This window comes from Caloenas nicobarica, chromosome 1, assembly GCF_036013445.1.
Source record: "Caloenas nicobarica isolate bCalNic1 chromosome 1, bCalNic1.hap1, whole genome shotgun sequence".
Classification (NCBI taxonomy): Eukaryota; Metazoa; Chordata; class Aves; order Columbiformes; family Columbidae; genus Caloenas; species Caloenas nicobarica.
The window spans coordinates 18,285,337-18,297,399 of NC_088245.1; positions in this window are offsets into that span (position 1 = coordinate 18,285,337).

Consider the following 12,063-nt stretch of genomic DNA (forward strand, 5'->3'; position numbering starts at 1 on the left):
AAAGATACTTTTTCTTGGGTTTTTTTCTGCTCTTAAGACTACATACTATGATTTCCCAGCAAAGTTTTCTATGATAAGGAGGATTTAAAAAATTGAGATAAACCCAATTTGAATAGATACTGACATAAATGAAAAAGAATTGTTGAAGCTGGAAGGAACTTTAGCATGTAATGTCATCATGGCGGTCACATGAAGAAGTGACCTGGCACAGCAGGAGAGCCGAAGTCATTAAAACTACTCTAGTCACTGGCACACCTCTTTGGGCAACCTCTACGAGTTTTTTACCATATTCACCATTAAAAAAAAAAAAAAAAGGTTTTTCTTATGTTTAGGTGGATTTTCCTATATTTCAAATTGTGCTCATTGTCTTTTATCCTGTCACTGGATACCACTGAGAAGAGTCTGACTCCAACTTCTTTAACGCCGCCAAAGATATTTTTATACACATAAGATCCCCCTGAGGCTTCTTTTCTCCAGGCTGAACTGTTCCAGCTCTGCCCACCTCTCCTTAAATGACAGATGCTCCAGGTTCTTAACAGACTTTGTAGTTCTTGGCTGAACTCTTTCCAGTATATTCATGTCTTTCTGCTGGAAGATCAGAAGTCAATACAGCACTCCAAATGTGTCTTGCCAGCACTGAGTAGAGGAGAAGGATGAACTCCCTTGACCTGCTGGCAATACTCTGCCTAATGCAGCTCAGAAGGCTGTTGGCCTGCTTTGCTGCAAGGGTGAATTGCTGGCGCATGTTCTACTTGGTGGCCACTAAGGGAATAAACATAGCCAAGGCGTTTGTATATTTTTATATCAAGTTCAAATGAATGTACAGTCATCACAAATTGTAGGACCTTGGATGAGTTTAAAGGCGGTGTCAATACTGAGGTCCTCCTATTAACAGTTTAAGCTCAGGCTCTTTCAACTATAACATCTGTTTTTTGAACTTGTCTTTAGCTTGGGGACAGCTTAGCCATTTCACAAGGCTGAGTTTTTAATCAAACTACTCTTATTTCAAAACTCAGCCCCAATCTGGAGAAAAAAAATGTTTAATTACATACTTCAGTGCACATCAGAACAGTAACAGGCCTTTGTTAATCACCACTGCAAGCTCTCAAACACCACTGAGATTCATGATCATCACTTTAAGGTGAACTAAATCCACAGTAACAGAGAAGTGCCTATATCAGAAAAAGCAGAGACCTGAATTCTACTTTTGATATAATGTTGGTAGTAACAGAGCAGAATACTGAGCATAAAAAATTTGGTAGCTTTACTCACTGTGTAAACACAGTCATGTTATGAACTATATATAATCATGGCTTTGCTTTCATTTTCAGAATAAATATCTAGTCCAAAACAATATATCCTTAAATCACTTTGTAAGTTTAGAAAGTAGTGTCAAATTTTTATTTCTTAAAAATTATAGTAATGGATATCAGCTTTATTTGAAGGTCTGTGAAGAGTTAAAATAAACCTCAGAGTACATTCAGAAGATATTTGTAAAAATAACTTGACAAGCAGTGAGCCTTTTGGAGCATGATGTTAGTTTGTTATCATTTACAGGAGCATGCTTGGAAATTAACAGAGTCTAAGATCAAAAATTCTAAACAAAATTGAGCTTTCTGACATCTGAGATCCCTACAAAGACTAGTTTTGAGATCGAGTTTGAAGTACAGTTTACAAAAACCAGGAAAAGAGTCAACTAAAACATACAAGGAGCAATAGCAAGCAAGGTTAGCAGCATTAAAATGTCTGTTAATAGTTTGTCAGAATCATTGTGCATATCATTGTGTATGAGTAAGAAACAGGCAGTATGAGAGGACTGCCAAGTGCTGAATGAAACTGGAAAGTCACCTAGATAACACAGCAAAGCATGCAGAGCGAGAAAAAGCCTAATAGCTGGCAGAGAGGACTGACAAGTGTAAGAAAATCCTTGATATACATAAGAATGGAGGAATATAGACATAAACTCCAGGAAAAAGTGGTATTTGCTGTTGTTCCTGGAGTGAAAAATAACATTTAAGTTGCATTACTAAGGAACATATGATTGCTTATTTCGATAGTTCTGTGTATTGCCAATTTTTTACAATTTGTGTGAAAAAGGTCAAAAATGAAGGTGTGGTTTTAATATACTTTACTGTTTCCATGAAAAAAAACAAAAGAAAAACAACAACAAAATTCCACAAACCATCAAGTTATATGCTGTTTCAGGCAAGGGTTCCTCTCCCAGCTTTCAGCTGAGACTGGGGCTGCTATTTCTTGGCCAGCTCTAACGTGCCCTTTGCTCAGGATGTGGTAACACTGAAGTAGGAGCGTACAATCCAAGGAGTCAAGGGAGAGAAATATTTTGCTAACCAACGTAAGTACTCATAAACCCTGAGAGGGGCTTACCTCTCTCCACTGTCTACTTACAGAGTCTAGACTGCTGATTTAGGTGGTTTGGATTATCCTGCTGAGGCCCACTAATGGTACTTTAAGTGTTGCTTTAGTGAAATCTAGTTCCTAATGTAGTCTGAATACTGCAGACAGGCACAGCTCACAAACTTTTCTGGATCTGTCCCCAAAAGTCTCATCAAAAACTGTGGAAGAACTTAGTACTGATAGTGAGCTGAATGTAAGAGTCCCTTGCACCTAGTCTGAGCTGAAATTGCTGCCTGCCTATGTATGTCAACAGAAATCTGAAGTAAAACTGGGGTCTCTGAGTGCAGTACCCACATATAAATAAGTCAGCATACATCTGTAGAATTAAGCTGTGTTTTATTTAGTACAGTTTCCTATTCATGTTTAATATTTTGATCATAAATCTTTCAGGCGCCAAAGAAAATTACCCATAAATTCCTCTTGGGAGGATGGTCTATTAACATTGCTTGCAGGACCTCACACTAGAGAGACAAACCAAATGAAACCATGAAGAATATGCAATCAAGTAAACATTGTGTGGGAACTGTGAGGCAGCAGGGAAATTTAAATATATATTCCTAAGGATGAAAGAACAACAATAATCAGCACATGCACACATAAAAAAAAAAAAATCAGCAAAAATTGCTTTAAAGCTAATAGAGTAAATTTGGAGCTCTACTAACAGAGCTAAAGTTACACAAAATGATAAAGACGCCCTATAGTTCGAATATGAACGTTACACAATTAGGGTGGAATTCAAACTACTCAATTTATGCACTGTCTCACAAATAGGTTTAAGAAAGAAGTACAATCTAGTATGTCTAACTTCACATTCCAATAAGTAGAGAAACTACTCCCTACTTGAAGAGTAAGTGCACCTGAAAACATGCAAAAGTTAAAATAGTTTGCTCAGTTTGTAGGTTTATGGACCAGTGAACTGACAGGGATGTTTCTGGGATCTTTAAAAGATGTAATGGAAGACGACAAAGATAAACATGGGGTAGGATTCAGCTCAGATTGAAACATCTAGGCAATCACAATGGAAAGTTTCTACAAATCATCTAAGTGTCTAAGGTTCCAGTACAGGCAGAGACAATACAGTCAGCACATCCAAGGACTCATGGAGAACAATTCAACTCATTCTAAGGAAAGCAGATAGCCATGGTCAGCTCTAGGTTACGCTGACTGTTACGGATCCCATTAAGGACAATCGAAGCTTAAACTTGTAAACTATAGACATGTGGATTCTCATGTTTCTATAACGTAACCTGCAAGCTGATTCCCCCTCAAAGTGTCTCCTAAGTGGAATACTTGCAATCCAGGCTCTGTTCATCCTGAAAGGAATTGAACCTATACCTACTATATCCAAAATCATAACGGTTTCAAGTGGAATATTCCCTACTTTTCCTGTTGGAGACACTGAAGACATTTTAATCTAACATGGGCTAAAGTACTCAGGAAAGGGCGGAAAAGGTTTTGAAACCAATGTTATTGGCATGAGTGTGCATTTTATATACAACCTTTCTGTCCCTTCTGAGTGACACAAAAAGTCGAGTCAGATTGCCTCTTGTTTCTTCCTTCCCATCCCATTACTTCACGTCCCTGGGCTCGTCTCTGATGGGGGAGATGGTAAGATCTGACTTAGAATATTTTAAAAGTTTGGTTAGAGAAACAATTTTGAGTTTCAAATAGAAAGGCTGTCATTCTCAAGTTTAAACAGAGTTTGTAATGTCGATACACTATTTCCTGGATGAGTACCTCAAGCACTAGACCGTTATGCAAAAGGTATGAATAAATACCACAAAAACAGGTAGTGGCAATTTCCATCCTGATGTCATCTAACCTTTCAAGTTTCTTCAAAGAGCATGTGTAAGATTTAGATGGCAGCTGACTCAAAGATGAACCAGTGGAGCACAGGGAGGCACAGAGATTACATTTATTTCAATGATGTCTTTTGTAGTTTTTCCTTTAAAACAAGGTTATTCCATTACTCTGTATTCATTCTAGTCATTCTTATTTCTTAGAGGCATGAAAATTTCTCAGCAGTGATTGAAAGACTCATAGTCATGCAAAGGGAGCAACCAAAATCTGTTTTCCTTCACTCACAATAGAGAAGCATTCCTATTCTGGAGTGTAATTCTGTCAGCCTCTAAGCTGCATAGCAAAGGATGTTTTTAGTTTAAAATCCAAAGTCTTGTAAAAGAAACAGTTAACTGCTTTTTCCCCACCTTGCTATGCTAGCTTGTAGGACTACTGTATGTCTAGTTTCGTTAAAGGTCTTAACTTTCTGCCTTCAAGATCATTCCCAGCAGATTTTTGTAAATGATTATTGTGTCCATATCATGGAAACTGCTCTTCTCTATTCTTTTTCTTTAATAGTGGGGAAGAAACCATTCCTACTAGACTCCTTACTTCGCTGAACCAGAGAATTAAGCCCAGACAAGCCCATGCTGAATCTGAGTCTACATCATAACCTCAAAACAACACTACAAAGGCTAACTTACTGGAAACAGAGAACTGGAACAGAATAATATACCCATCCTATTGCAGTTAACAATGAAAGAGAAAACAGCTTTCTAAAAGCAAAAGTTTTCACAAGCCATGTTCCAAGTATCAGTTGTTCCTAAAAGGCAAGCCATTTGTGGCACCCAAAGCTAACAACACAGTTTATCCAGCCCTCTGGTAACCATGAAGAACACCATTATTCTTGAGGAGGAATTAATTCTTCCCCAATAACTTTACAGACAGGAAAAACGAGCAGAGTCTGCAATACAATTATGGGGTGAATCAGTCTCATTTTACAATTCGGCAGCCTCCAATTGCTTTACGAGAGTTGTAATCACATGGACTAAAGAACTAAGAGAACTAGCCTCAAAGGACTTTGCAATCAATGCCCTCCTAAATAAGACGGGCTTATCCACTACATTCATGGGAAAAGTGTCTATGGATGCTATCAGCTCTTCAGCCTGCATAATGGGAACACATGCATTTGCATCTGTGGCTACAGACACTGGAGACACAGTTGCTATGCAAAACCTTAGGCAAAGTCTTTGATCAACAATTTGAGCAAGGTGTGGGGAACCAAGATGAGAAGGAAGCAAAACAGGCTGCTTTATTTTAACGGTATTTGGAGATAACTGAGAAATAGAGCCAGGAAGCTGTTTTCATTTCAAACAGCCATGTAGCTGAAAATGCAGGCTGAGCAAAGCTGAGCATTTTCTGAAATTATTTTGGGTCAACTCAGTAGCTAAAAGTCTTTCTTTTCTCTTTAAAAGAAAAAGCTTTTTGCATTTTCATGTTGAAATTTCTTTCAACTTTATGTATGAAATGTAATTATTTTTCTTTAGATGAATTTTTGTTGAAATGATTTTCCAGTAAAAACTTTGTAAAAACTATTGTTGGATCTACTCAAAGCAATTATTTTTAGAACTGGTGGAAAAATTAAAAAATAAGTCTAGTTCTGCTGCAAACGAATTAGATTCATATAGCAAAACTTCCATTGATATCAACAGATTCCACTGACTGACTGGAAAGATTTGTACCTGATTAGCAAACAAAAATATTCCTTATGATCCTATAATAATACTAAATCACTGAAAAAAACACCTAATATTTAAAGAAAAGCAACAACAACAACAAAAAACAGGAATAAAAATCTTGAGGAAATAATATATCCTGTATCGGCCGTCAGCCCCATTTCCATAAAATGTTATTTCAAAATAGGGGGAAAGAAATCACCCCTAAATACAAACACAGCACTATTGTCTCCTATGGAACAGGGAATTACTCTGTTAACGTTGCTATAAGTAAATCTGGGACAATTTTTTTATCAGAAAAACAGAGAAGTGCCAATATATCAGTAACATTTTTAAAGGAAAAGCTGAAATAAATCAGCACTATCTTCTGGTTTTAGGTTAGTAATGCACACTTGCTTCAGTAAGAAAGAGATACTCCATTTGAACTTTTTTATTGAATTTCACTTCAAGATTAGAAGTTGATATTTTGTGTTATATTATTTTTTTCACATAGGAATGCAATCTCATGAAAAACAGTTATGTTTAAGTGACTATTTTTACAAATTTCTCTGCAGTAGGAAACACTTATGCTTTCATTTTTCAACCCCAATAATAAAAATAAATTCTACAATGTCAGAAATTCTTGAGGGATGGAAATAAACTTTTATATCAACAATACTGATAAAAACGTAAAGAGCTTTTATTCACTCTCCATCTTCCCAAGACACTAAAGAATATATCAATTTATTTGAAACTGTTGAGTGCTTCATTAAAATTAGATCAATAGAAGATCTTCAGTTGAGATTTCTTTTTAATTTTTCTAACATGGAACAGATTAAGGAACCAAAACCAGTTATACATCCAAAGTAGTTACTTACTTATTTGAAAGGCTATTGGAATTTTCTGCCATTCCCACTGGACAATGTCATTTTAAAAGAGTTTTTATTGACAGCATGGGGTGCAAACCAAGACTGATATAACATGAACTCTTTTGATTTAATTAATTTAGAATGCAGAATAATTGTTCTTCTAGTCTTTGCTCTGTTTAACTGTACAGTTTATTTTAATATAACTTCTTTCCAGGTAGGAAATCAGGCAATTTTACTTCACAACCACGTCCTTTTTTAGTCTAGGGAAAGTAAAGTTTTATTAGAATTTGGCGTACTTGCTGTCTCTGAGAAAATAAATTTGCATGGTACTGCTATGTTGGTTTAGGAAGTGTCACCAGAGCTCCAGCTGCATCATGATGTTTGTTCATTTTCATTTGACATAAAGATGCATTGCCTGTTTTACAACAAAATGGCAAGAGTATGTGCTCCGAATTATATGGATCAACTGTATTTATTCAGTAATACTAAAAAAAAGGCTATAAAAGAAGAGATAAAGGAACTGAGACTTCCACAAAACACATATTCCTCTCAGAATATGGAACCAGATTGAAGATATTCAAGTTTTGTGATGAAATTCTCCCTCCCAGTCTTAATCATGGCCCCTAATCACTTGGAATCAAAGGTTCAGAACTTATGTCTGTGATATAAAATTCCATCCTATCTAAATGACTTTCCTAATAAGAAAAGTTGTTCATTGTGCAAGCTGAAAGAATTCTGCTTGTAACATTAAATATACGTGAATATTTTTGAACTAGAGAACACTGTAAAATGAAAAAGGTTCTGTGACAAACATGCAGGTTTCAAGATTGCTATGTGAAAGATACATATCTGATTTAAAATTCAAGACTAATAAAAATCTAAAATACACTTTAAGTAAAATATGCAGGAAAGAGTAAGAATTTCTTCCTTACATTAAAACAGCATTTCTTGATTCATCTGTCTTCATCAGCCTCAGAAGAACTGGTTTTCTGGCTTATTTTAATACTGTAATTTTGATAGATTAAAATTGTGAAGCTGTTGGATCTGTTTCATATATTTGATCAGTGTAATTGCATCATTTCTTCCAAAATTCATTATTTGTCTGTAACGTGATTAAAGCTCCTGCTGTTATAAGCTTCTCGTTACAATTACACTGATGGGAAGTTCACATTCTTCAGCTACTCAACACAAATCTGTTTAAAACAGAAAAAAACAAAATACCTGAGTGAGTCTAGGAAAGAATGCCTTTATGTTCTGATTAATAAATGAACTGTGCTGTGAAGTTGCTACAGACATATCACAAAAATCTTGGAAAAAGGCATTTCCACATACACAAATTGAACACAAGTTTATAGTAGCACAAAAATTTTGGGAATTACTCTAGCAATTCTACAGTAGATTAAGCTTTAGACAAAAAAACCCCACAGGCATGTCTCTATAAAAATATACCAATAATTTCTGAAGTCTTGGTCACACAAGTACTTTAGATGATGAAAGGAGAGTGATGTACTTATCGGTTCACATAAAAAAGCTAAGATTTTTTTTGAACATACAATTGATACAACTAGTTATAATGGTTAAGGAATATGTTAATGTCAATAGATGTCCAAAAATTGTTTGTGAATTGGACCTTTCAAATTTCAACAATGAATCTTGGTTTTGGAGCCAATAGGTACACTTGTAATTTGGAATTGGTAGTAAATTCAAGTAAATTGCTATTCATTCTCCACATATACTCTAAATATTTTATCTTAACTGAGGATATACAAGCCATATTTGTCAAAATAAAAGTTCTGGTACTTTTGGTGTGATACAGCCTTTAGGAATTGCCAGGTGATAATGGACATACTCAGAAGCAAGCAGATAAAAAATATTTTCAAACTAATATGACAATCACATTGTCATAGCCACTTCTATACAGCAAGTTCATACCTTAAGAACTCTTCATGTGTTTACATCCTGGAAAAATATGCAGGAACTTTTGCTCCCATTTTACTCTAGAAATTACTTGCTGGTGGGTTCATATGTTCAGAAAACTCCTATAACCATCTCAACACCAAATCTGTCTTTTACCACTGTGCTGATAGGTGCATGAGCATGTTATACGTCCAAACCTAGATCTTTTTGCATATAGATAGGAACCCTCACTTCTGCATGCAAAGGACCAAGATTCAAGTCCAATAATTTTTAGTAGAAGTAGTAAACATTTTACCATACAGAAATCAAGGCTAATTTTTGTTCAACATTCAAAAAAGGGTACTTTTTTCTCAGTCACTTGTGTTTGTCTTCTAAAGGTCAGCTATGAAAGCTATTATAGCAAGTTGTGAGGAAAGGTGGTTTGTTCTGTGTTGTATTCAAGAGTTAGACTTCTAGAGGACAAAAAAAGGAGAAAAGAGTATCCTAATGCCTCAGTGATCTTGAAAACACAGGGCAGAAACCTGGACCTTCAACAAGTGTATGAAATATGTGACAGATCTGCAGCAGCGATGCATTAGATTTGGTGTGTTCACCTTAACATTGCTGTATAAATTATCATCTGGGTGATTATGTATTAGTGGCAGAAAGAACTTATGATCTGTAACATTGCCGTAGCTAAAAACTTAAGGAATGAGATTAAATACACATTATTTTTTGTTATTTCAAAGCAGTACATATATTTGCACTTTTTTAAGCAGAAAATTTGAGATACAACTGCACTGTGCTAAATATGACAAAAATGTGTTTTGTTAGAGAAGTGTAAAAAAGAACAATTGGTAATATTTTAAGTTAAAGAGCTCTGCTAACACGTTTTAATATCTATTACCATTTTCAGCTAAACATTGTAAAACCAATTTCTAGCAAGAACACTCAGTAGAAACACTACTGTACTGTTGAATAAAGTGTTTCTTGTCAGTTTGTCTTGACTTTCATTTATTAATTGTGGACTTATTCCTCAAAATAATAATAATGGTTTTGCCAAAGCAATGTTCTTAAGCAGTTGAACGTAAAGATTTATGCAGTTCTTCTCATCCTCCCCAACTATTTCAGCTCTGAAGGAAAGACACGATATTGCTGGCCACAGATGTAATTATTGCAAGTTCTGCTTCCCAAGGTGTGTCTTCTTAACTTATGATATGCTAAACCTATAAAGTGTCAGCAACGAAAAGAGTTAACTTGCAGTAATGTACATCTTATGTGCTCAAAAAGTCAAAATAGGAATTTCAAGGGCAGTTTCAGCCATTATTAGATGATGAGACGATTGTTTGTTTCAATCGATACTGTTTTGTTGACATTCAGTAACAGGGATGGTGATTTCTCCTCTACTCTCCTGAATAAGTCTTGTTGAAAATAGTTATATTGACAAAAGTGTACTGCAGAAGTGACCCTACACCTTCATCCGACATTTGAAATAGTGGCTTCTCTTAATATATACTGTCCATATGTTCCCACATAAAAACTAATGTCAGGGCTGGAATTACAGAGAAGAAAGTATATAATGGGGTTTTTTCACCTTCCTTTTCTGTTTTTTAATTTTATCTTTTGTTTCAACTTGCTAAAGCTTAAGGTATTGTGTATGATAAAATATGGTTGCCCCACCTGGGATTCATACAATTCTTCAGAGTTCCTTTTTCCTATGATGCTTATTTCAGTATTCTAAAATAAATTTGGGAATGGTCAGGAAATAGAAGGCAGCAGCTATGATGTCTTTGATAATCCATGACAACAGAGTGTCTGTCTTCTGGAGTCAGTGGAGGAGCAAGCACCAAATATGTGCCATAGTCAGTGAAATCTACTGAGTTCTTCAGTCATTCAACTAAAGAGCTAATGATAATTAGTGATTAGGTGAGGACAACTAAAAATGTTAGAGCTATCTCCTTTACACCATTTAATACATTTGGAGGAAAACTTGACAGCTAACCTGAGCTGTCTATACTAATAATCTATTCTCCCTCAGCTGTGCACCTGAAGAAACTGTACATTGCTGATGGATGGTTTACTCCATCTAAAACAGTATCTGAAAGATGGGACAAGGTACACTGTGCCCCTGTTGCTCTCTATTCCTGTTGTATAAAGGGACCTTAGGCAGCTATCTTAGACTAGTTGCCCTACTTTTGGATGCCTGAAGTTATGTCAGATGAATCCTGTCCCTAATCACCTTCTGTCAAAATGATTGTTCTCGACTGCAGGGATGACCAGGGAGGAACATGACAAACTAAAAGTTTCTTTCTGCAGCAAAGGTACAATAGCACACATTTTTAACTGAACCCTTCCTAAAGAGTTTTTATAAAATTGTTTCTCTAACTCTTGGGGGAGTGGGAAGAAAGCAATTCTTTTGATATTAAGACCAAAGACCATTCTATCTAAAGAGTTTTTGTGTCTGTATATAGTGTTGTGTACCTAAAATGACTGCTTCACAAAAATCTCTCCCTCCAATAATCTGTACCTGTCAGAATACCTTTCTCAGGCTCAGCAGAAAAAAGTCAGATTTTAAATAGTTAAATACTGTGAACTACCCACTCCTTAGAAAAGGTCCTTTTACAGGCCTATCGGGCCACTGTTTCACTGTGGTAATACAAGCAGACTGGGAATCACAATACCTGTTAGAAAAGTACATCTATTGAGCACACATTAGTGTTTATTCTCCATATTTATTCTATATAGTAACTGTATTCTAATAGCACTGATATTGTACTAGGCAGAGCTGTGAAACAGGAAGATATTACGTTAAAGCCTTTACAGTACAGAAGTGAGGTTCTGTAATGCTTCTATAAGAACCAACAGAGCTGAGGAACCTGAGAACTTTAAGTTATCTTTGTGTCTTTTAGAGCCCAATTTTTGAGCTAAAAGGTGATCTTGGTACAATTCAGAGTGTCCTAGTGGTCTTCAAAGGTCATGATAACCTCATTGGACTGTTTGAGGCAATATTAGCCTGCCTTAAAACACTTCAAGCTACAGGGCCATGTGCTGGTTTGGACGAATTGAGGTAATTTTCCATGCAGTAAGTCAATCTCCTTCTGGTAGCTAACACAGTCTTTTGTTTTAGATTTAGTTCAAGAAAAATAAGAAAGCGTCCTGGAATAAAGTTACTGTTTTCTTCAAGTAGCTTTCCAGCATTTGGGATTTGATATAAAAAGAATGGAAGAACTTACTGATATCTTAGCTGTTGCCAAGGGAACAGAGGACCTTCCAACTTCCCAGCTGCAGGTTCAAGATACCACTGGGGAGCAGCAGATCCAGGACAGCTGACTCAAGCTGGTCAACAGGAGTATTCCATACTATGAACATCATGCTCCACATCTAAGCAG